This window comes from Mustela erminea, chromosome 4, assembly GCF_009829155.1.
Source record: "Mustela erminea isolate mMusErm1 chromosome 4, mMusErm1.Pri, whole genome shotgun sequence".
Classification (NCBI taxonomy): Eukaryota; Metazoa; Chordata; class Mammalia; order Carnivora; family Mustelidae; genus Mustela; species Mustela erminea.
The window spans coordinates 124,786,548-124,795,749 of record NC_045617.1 but is presented as its reverse complement, the minus strand read 5'-3'; the positions used below and the strand labels follow the sequence as shown (position 1 = coordinate 124,795,749).

Below are 9,202 nucleotides of genomic sequence, written 5' to 3'. Positions count from 1 at the left end.
TAGGAGTCTGGGTGTACATGATCCCTGAAGAATCCATTCTTTTCTATCATTCCTTTTCAGACTTCTAAGTATTACCTTCAAACTAGTGATTTGAGAATTTCAGAAAAACACATTCAAGGAGAGGGGCTTCCAAACCATAACTTCTTTTTTTTACCTCTCCTAGAAATCTGTAGTTTTACATGTCTTGCTGACTCAGGAGAGGAAAGACATCTTTGCCTCTTAACCAGTTGTCCTCGCCACCCCCTCAGCCCCGAACTGCCGCTGGCTCTGGTAAGTTAGCAAGCAATGCCAACAAGTGGGAAATAATCGATCCTTATACCTAACACTTTAAATCAAAAGCATTTAATAATTTTCACCAACTGTCCAAAATATTGCTGTTTCCGGTGGTTAAAATGCTGTTTGTGGGGGATACTGAGATTATTTACTAAGCCTATGACATAAAATATGTAATGCCACTAGAACTTTCATGTATTACTTCACCATTAAACTTCCAAATATTGAAGCTTAGCAGTACCCTTGGTCAGGATGTAATACCCACTGGTCTGCTTTAGGAAGTCAGTACTAGCCTATTAACATGCAGTTTTCCTTGGAGACAAGCCATCTTCACACTGTGCTTGCGTTCCCTTTTCCAGCCTTCCTGTCACTGCTCCGTGTCCACGACCCAGCCTAGGGCGCCTTGGACGGATCTCTTGCCATTTCCTGCATTCAGCACGAGCACTAATTGAAAATTTGGGTGGCCTTGCTTATTTATTTTCCTGGAATGCAGTGGGTTATATTTTCATGGCATTTTCTCAGCAGTGCAGCGTTTCAATTTCAAACTAGGACAATGAGAAGAAAAGCCAGTCCCCATCAGCATGCACACAACAAAAGACCATACCCCCGTTTGAATTTGTAGTACTGCCTTTATAAATTGTAACTAAATGTAAGTGATCAGAAATGCCCGTTTTCTCAGGCAACTGAAAAGAAAAGTTTACTTTCTCCTTGAAAATGAGAAAACATGGTGATGCGCTCAGTTACTGAGGAAAATAAAAGATAAATAGAAGATAACATTAAAAATCACTTGGTAAAATTCAACAATTGACTGCCCATGCCTAAATCTTCATAAAAAGCACTGGCTCAAATTTTGTCAGATTCATACATTAAAAAAAAAAAAAAAAACAACCTTGCTTCACCGTCCTGTAGCACTGCCGTTTCATACCATTTACAGCCTGCATGTGCTGCATGAGCATTTTTCTTTAGGAATATGAAGGCTAACAGTGAAATTTTTAATTTTATCAAGATGTTATACCATGTTGTTCTAATAATCTACCACTGCTATAAATTTCGTATTGCCTGACATTCAAAGAGGACTGTACTTCAGTGAATTTGTATAAAAACACAATTTTGGCAAAAATTAAATTTATACACACGGTTTAGAGAATTTACACCTTAAAATTGACTTTTGATTTCACCCTGGATGTGTGTATCTTTCATTTCTGAAACTAAAGTATATAGAGGGAGTGAATTTTTAACATCTGATACATTTTAAATGAAATATATTAAAAGAAAGATTTAGGATGGTTGAAATGCACACATGTTAAATAGTTATTTACTAAAGACAATTACCTTAATTCAGCTCTGAAAGTGTGCCAATTGACGAACAAATACATTTCCAGTTTTGTATCCTTAAAATAGGACTGAGTCTAAATTATTTTCTTAATCTTGAGAGCTACCTTCCCATGGTTTATTGCATTTCGGCAATTGGTGTAACGGATGGGCACACTAACTGTACATCAATTAACCTCAAAAACGAGAAAATGGTAAGACATTTCTGTAGAGCAAGGTTGTCAAGACTGTGTGAGCTAAAGTAAAATCTTAAAAACCATTTGTCCTATTTAGTTTGAACAACTGATTTTGGGGAAAAAAATGACATCTGTTCATTTAAATTTAGCAATTAGCGGTATTAAGCACTATTCCAAGTTACTTCCTATAGATAACTATATATACTATAGATAGCACTATATTGTCAAAAAAATCAATGACAATCACACTTTAAGTCATGTCTTCACATAAAGAATAAGTACATACAGGTATCTGACTTCTCAGTTGAACAAACTTATTAATGCCTTACTATATTTCATCAGTAGGACTTCTTTTCCTTACACATTTTATCTTAAAAGTAAAGATAATAAAGAGGAAACAAATCTGCTTGGACTGGGCAAATATTGCTTAGCTGAAGTTCCTATTTTGAATTTATATATGTGAGCTGAACAACATAATTATGGTTTACCATGTGATACTGATTATATATTTGAAACTCATTATGTAAGATATGCTGTGCAATTAATAATGGTCATTTTGCATTTATATAGCTCTTCATAAGCTGTGAAAGTACTTTTCAACATATATAATTAAGGTTCATACTAATTCTCTGAGGCTCACTCATTTAAAAAGTACATTAAATTCACTAAGAAAAGATTAAAGATAAATAAGTTTATGCTTAGTAAAAATATAGACATGCTAATAGAATCAAGTATGAAAAATGGTAAAAATATGGCAGTTTAAATAAAGAAGATGGTTGTGCTTAATACTTAATCCAGTGCAGAATAGGATTGTTGCTCCTTCACTCTTTTGAATGGTTTAGAAAGCAGGCTAGCAGACATTAATGTGGTAAATTCAAATATATTTTATTTAGTAGTTTTTCTTCTCATTTGACTTTCTAAAATAAAATGCTAAAAGCAAATCACATTTTCATAACCATATCATTTTTCTCATAGTAGTGGGCCTCTGATTGTGTCTGTCTTGTTATGTTAAATTATACCTTAAGAAAATAAATGCCATCTGTGAAATAGTCCATTTGCAGGCTTGCCTTTTGTAGTTAAAGCTGAACAGATATGGGGAAAGATATGTTTTATTATTTGCACAAAGTTTCAAAAAATAAAAATGACACATTTCTAAGATTTCCCTCTATCATTTCCACTTTGCTGGAGTTAAATAATTTTAGCATGACTGATGATTTCTCCCTTAGATATCAAAGAGCAAAATTAAAGTTTTTTTTTTAAAGAAATGTACTTCATAGAATAAGCAAGAACAATACCCACTTCTTGTGACTTACCTTTCCTGCATATAGCAAAGAGCTGCCATTTCCTTTCAGTAGAGATGGGTGACTCCAGAGTATATTTTACAACTTGTCCATAGACATAATTCATAACTGAATTTACGTACTGCCTGAAAGAAATTAGTTCCTAAAATTTCAAAACTATTCCTAATAGAAATGTAAAGTCTGGGCTGGAAAATTTATGTAATAGAATATGGGACATTATGTGCAGCGCAAGCTGAAGAGGGACAAGGTTGCCAAATGGGTGTACAAAAAAAACAACAACAAAAACAAAAAATTAAAGCATAAGTATGAACCATCTTCTCATCTTTGCTTGCTCTTGAAACTTAACAACTTAGAAAACTGGGGTATATGTATGATGTTGGATAACAGAATTATTGGTTCTATGAATCCATTTTCTACATCTGACATTCAGCTGTAAACAACTGACCACTCACCTGATTTGGATTAATTTGTCCAAAGTATAATACAAAGTAAACCAGGTTCCTGATTCTTTTTTCTTGAAAAAACAAGCACATGACAGAGGCAAAAAAAAGTCAATATAACTAAGACAACAAGGGGCCTAACAGACCTCCAGGCTTAAAGATCTGCCAGTGTAGACTGTCTACTCACTTCAAGACTAGGAGAGAAGACGCCTTGTGGCTAGGAAGCCCAAATTCTCCCAAACACAATTCTCCTGTTACATAGGCCATGAATGATCTTAAGCGCTGTTGAAAGCAAAGTACCAGTTTATAATCTTCCTATGATGAGTAGGTCAGCCACAAAAGAGGAATGTGTTAATCAGAGAAATTTTAAAAAATTAGAATGCTGCTGTCAGCATTCTTTTTACATTGAATTCTGCTGAAAACCTCAATTTACAGAAAAGATGAAAGAGATGTAGGGAAAATAAATATTTAAACTGTGATTGATGAGACAGGCTGATACAAGGTGGGTGAAAACGGGGCTAAGACAAAATGGAATCTAAACATTCAGAAGGCCTGGATCCCCTACAGCTGCTTCCCACCCCTAGTTCCTTACACCTACCATCAGGAACATGATTTCCAGAGGGACTGCCCCCCTCAACTCACCCCACTGTAACTTTTATCAGTAGCTGCTACCTCCAAATTCAGTTTAACTTTTCAATCTTTTTTTAAGTGTGTGTGAGTGTGTGCAGGTATGTGTGTGTGTAGGTATGTGTGTGTGTGTGTAGTCGGCAGTGGTGGGCTGTAACCCATGATGTTCACTGCTGGCCTGACCCCAATGCAAACCTTTGGATGACCTGCCAGGCAAGGTTTGCCCAGAGAAACTAGGAGACCCCTTGAGTTTGAGTAAGGAAGATTGTTCAGCAGTTTTGGGAGGCCTGTCTTAATCTGCCACTGTCTTTAGTTTACACGAGAGTGAAAGTTAAAATGATGTCCGTGAAATTCCTTGTTTAAAAAAAAAAAAGGAATTCTAATTTTCTCAGAACAATTTGTTCTGTTCAAAAATGAAAATGGAGGGAAGGAAGGAGAAGGGAGGGAGGAAGAGAAGGAAGGAAGAAAGAAAAAACTGTAGTCAGTCTGTCTTGACTCAACTTTTTCCTCTGTCTACTTCCACTTAATTTTCTTCTCTTAAATTTTTTTTTAAGATTTTATTTATTTGACACAGAAAGAGAGAGAGCACAAGTAGGCAGAGAGGCTGGCAGGGGCTGGGAAGCAGGCTCCCTGCTGAGCAGAGAGCCTGATGTGGGGCTTGATCCCAAGACCCCGAGATCATGACCTGAGCTGAAAGCAGAGGCTTAACCCACTGAGCCACCCAGGTGCTCTTCTTCTCTTAAATTTTTATTAGTTAGCTAATTATTCTCACTTGCTTGCTGCTGGCCATTTCTGGTTTTGTAAAATCTTTTTCTTCTCACTATGAAAGTGTGATTTTCAGGAAATGAAAAGTCATAGGATATAATCCACCCCTATGATTCTAAGATGAATTATTTATGCAAAGAGATTATGAAGTTGACATCTGTTGTTACCATTACTTGCAGAACAACTGCTTGCTTTTATCTTAGGCAATGTTCCTGTGGCCACAATCTACTAACTGCCCCTGAAGCATGGTCATTCCCTGGACTGGCCATTAGGATCTCTGTGTGTGTCATGTTTACAATGGCCTGAAAAGAACATGAGATAGGGCAGTGGGTGGAGATTTTAACACCTCAGACGCCCATAGATTTTTATGTATTTAAGAAGGTTTTTTTTTCCAAGTGTTTCTCAGCAGTTGAAGATATTATTAATTATAAATAGTTTTAGAAATATTAATTGTATTAATAATCATTACAGATATGCGAAAAGATAATAAGTCAGCTTAAATTCATATATCAGAATTGCTAAATTTTAAAATATTTCATATTTAATTCAAGTACTTACTTAGAAATCTTGGAACAGTGGTTTGTTAATATACTCCTACAATGAGAAATATTCTAACTTCCACTTTAGAAAAAATATAAAATCTCTCAATTTTATAGATGTTAATTTGCTGTTGCTGTTGATTTGCTTTTGCATAGAATTATAGTCTATAATTATACTTTATAAAGGTCAGTATTCTAAATTTGTTACTTAAGTTCATTAATTGTCACACAATATGTAACATTTCTGGTAATTTAAAACTGTTTAATGTGTAGTTTGTTAATTCCTAATCAGGATCTACATATAGTTTTAAAACACATTTGCATGATTTGTCATTATCATTTTTCAAAAATAGCAATAATAATATATATTTAATTGTGTAATTATTCTCATATGAAGCTTAAAAATGCCTATATTTCTATATTTCCAATAGAGACCACAATAATGTAGGTGTATGGTCATATTGTAAATTATAATATATATTTCTTCCAATATGTGTAAGTTCACATTAAAAAATTCAAAGATTAATACTGTATGGGTCACTACATTTTTAAAGTAGTGAATTTATTTGCACTTGTGTTGTAAAAAGATTAGTTGTGTCGGGGTGCCTGGGGGGCTCAGATGGCTAAATCTCTGCCCTCGGCTCAGGTCATGATCCCAGGGCTCTGGGATTGAGCCCCGCATTGGGCTTCCTGCTCGGAAGAGAGCCTGCTTCTCCCTCTCCTTCTGCTGCTCCCCTGCTTGTGCTCTCTCACTCTCTCTGTCAAATAAATAAATGGAATCTTAAAAAAAAAAAAATTTAGTTGTGTCAGTAGCCTTGTGCCTGGGATTATTTCCACCTCCAAATATTGCTTATATAATTGTGTTTACTCATAAACCTAACCAACAGAACTGTCCTTCATTTGGTTCTACTCAAAATTTGTCAATTTAAATGTGTTAGACTATGCTTGAAAAGCTAGAAGGAAAGATGGATTCTTCAGAGTTTTAGCTGCTGTTTTCTTATTTGTTAAAGGTTTTTTCCCCAACAGAATTTTTTAGACAACCAATTTGTATGAGCCATAATTATAAATATTTATCAAATAAGACCTGGGCACAAAAATTAAAAGAAGACAAAATAGAATCTTTCATTTATCTTCATTACTTCCCACCATTCAAAATATGATATTTTATTTTGCTTTTGGAAAATAAATATTGTAAAAAAAAAATTATAATGTCTGGATGTCTGGGTGGCTCAGTCAGTTAAGCATCTGCCTTCCGTTCAGGTCATGATCAAGTCCCCATGATCAAGGACCCTGCTTCTCCCTCTGCCTGCCGCTATCCTACTTGTGTCCTCTCTCTCTCTGACAAATAAATAAAATCTCAAAAAATAATAATTAATTTAATAAATAATAATAAATAATAATATAAATAATAATTATGTCTTTACCTTAATGTCAGATTAGCTTAATTTGTAGAAACCAAGAAAGGACGCGTAGAAAAAAACAACAGTGCCTGGAGCATAAGAGGCATTGTGTCAATATTTGTTGATTTGCAAAAAAGAGCCTGAATAGCTGCACTATACATGTACAGGTGATCTCTCTGAATTAGTGGTTAGACAACTAGTTTCTTGTAGAAAATAGACCTTTTTTGAATATGCTTTCCACAATTGCACTGCCTCTAGGAATGAAACACAGATTTCTGAGACATCTAAAAAAATTAATGTCTCTTTTGAGGTGTAATTGATATACAAAAATGCATATGTATATGATTTGGTGGTGACTTTGGAACTCTGACATCTTTAAAGGAAAAACATTACTGTATTATAAACCAAGAAAAGAAAGGAATGTGCAAATTCTATAAATATAAAAGATTAACTAAAAATGCAGAAAGCTCCTCTCTGTTTGATATGGAAAGCTGACTTGTCTTGTTCAGGAAGAACACTCTAAATTCTTTGAGAATTAATTTACCTTTTATTTCTCTTAAAGCATGCCAAAACCCATTGGGGGGTTGGGAGAAAGGACAAAGGCTGGTATAGCGATGCATTTCATTCTTCTTTTCCTTTGAATGATATTCTACTTTACATTATAGTTTCTGGCTTGAAATTCTATATACCAGAAAAAATTGCTGCCAAATTTGCAATCAGGAGTTACCAGCAAATTTATGCAAAACATTAGAAAACTAAATGGTGTTTAATACTTTTTCCCAGCTATTAATCAACATTGTGCCTTGTTATACCACACTTAACACCTTTCCACTGGACAGTGGAAAGTGAGCCAGGATAATCAAGGAAAATATGGTCTATAAATTCTGGTTCAAAACTGATTTTCCTAGGGAAAAAAAAACTTCCTTTTAAATGTGTAAATGTAAATTAACAAATACATGCTTAAAACAGGAGGCCACTTACCAGCAAGATCATGTTTAAACATATCCAAAATACAAAATGACATGAAAGGAAGAGCAATCACTGAAATCTTCTTTAACAATTTGAAATTAGCAAGTATACAAATGTCTAGGATAGAATTATAGTTACAAATTAGAGAGATATTCACCAATTGTTCTTAAATAAAACGTTGTTAAGAATCCTCATAAGTTAACAGTCCTAAAAAGCTGTTTTTTTTTTTTAATCAGAGAGAAAGCATTTGTATGGGTAAAATTTATCATTCATATGTGGTATTCATTTGACCTTCTAATCTAAAATATATGTAAAACATAATAATAAAGCAATCAACACAGACCCACACATCCAGGATCTGGGCCGGGGGGGTGGGCGGCGGTTGGGGGGGAATGTGGCCTAGTTTAGAAGGAAGTACTTCATGGAAAAATAGGAATTCAATAAGAACACAAAATTGAAAATTCAACCCACATATTTAACATTACATTATTTTCCTCTTTATTACTTTACTTCACAGCTAGCCCACTATGATACTACAATAACCTAGCCAGGAACAAAGAAGCAAAGCAAGTTCACAAGGCAAGGGCTGAGGAGGTGTGGAAGTCATTCAGGGCACAGGAGCAAAAGTTACAGAAACAGAAAATGACTAACAATCTGCCTCAAGGTCAGAGAAAGCAACCAAGAAGTTCTCCGGGTGAAAATAGATTGCAACAAATAGATTGTAACAATAGATTGTAACAAATTCAAGGAACAAAGTATCTAGGAGGGGGAAAAAAGTTCCTTTAATTGGATTGCAGGAATAATTAGTGTGATCCACTACCATGGCATATAGAGTTATTTGGAAAAACTCCACTAACACCACCCATATGTCCTGTCTTATGCAGATGGCCAGATAAAGTTGCCAGAGAGAAGGCCCTGCATTTCAGCCAAAACTCACTGCAAAATAGTTGTTTGTTGAAAAGTGCAGTCATGGGATTTTAGAGCTTAAAGGGACTTTGAAATTTCTCCCAACCAACCACCTTATTTTAAAAATGAAATAACTGGAACTCTCAAGAGGTCAAAGAATACACAGAATGAGGGTCAATATCAGATTTGGTCCAAAAGGCAGGTTTCTGAACTCTAAGCATAATTAATCTATATTTACATCACCTATGTCTACATATGTATCTATCTATCTATCATCAACAGTTCTATAGTCAGTTGTTGATTTTTCAGGAGTCATGGATATTTTAGCTTATGGAAAAATAAGTTCACATTCAAATAAATTGGCTATACTCTATGTTATTACTTTTGTTATAAAAGTTCAGTCAGATAGAACAAAAGTTCTGACGTTGCCTAAAGTATGAACTGGAAATGGGATGCCTGGGTGGCTAGTTGGTT

General features: G+C 34.8%; 1 long non-coding RNA gene across 2 annotated transcripts in view; it reads left to right on the top strand.

Moving 5' to 3' along the window:
• The window catches only part of LOC116589050, a 32,012-nt gene that overhangs the window by 19,526 nt on the left and 3,284 nt on the right, over nucleotides 1-9,202 (top strand). The window contains exon 2 of one of the 2 annotated variants that reach the window (XR_004285154.1): nucleotides 164-270. This is a non-coding gene — a long non-coding RNA (uncharacterized LOC116589050). Of the gene's footprint in view, nucleotides 1-41; nucleotides 271-9,202 lie in introns of those variants that run through there. The other variant, XR_004285153.1, reaches the window with a different exon arrangement.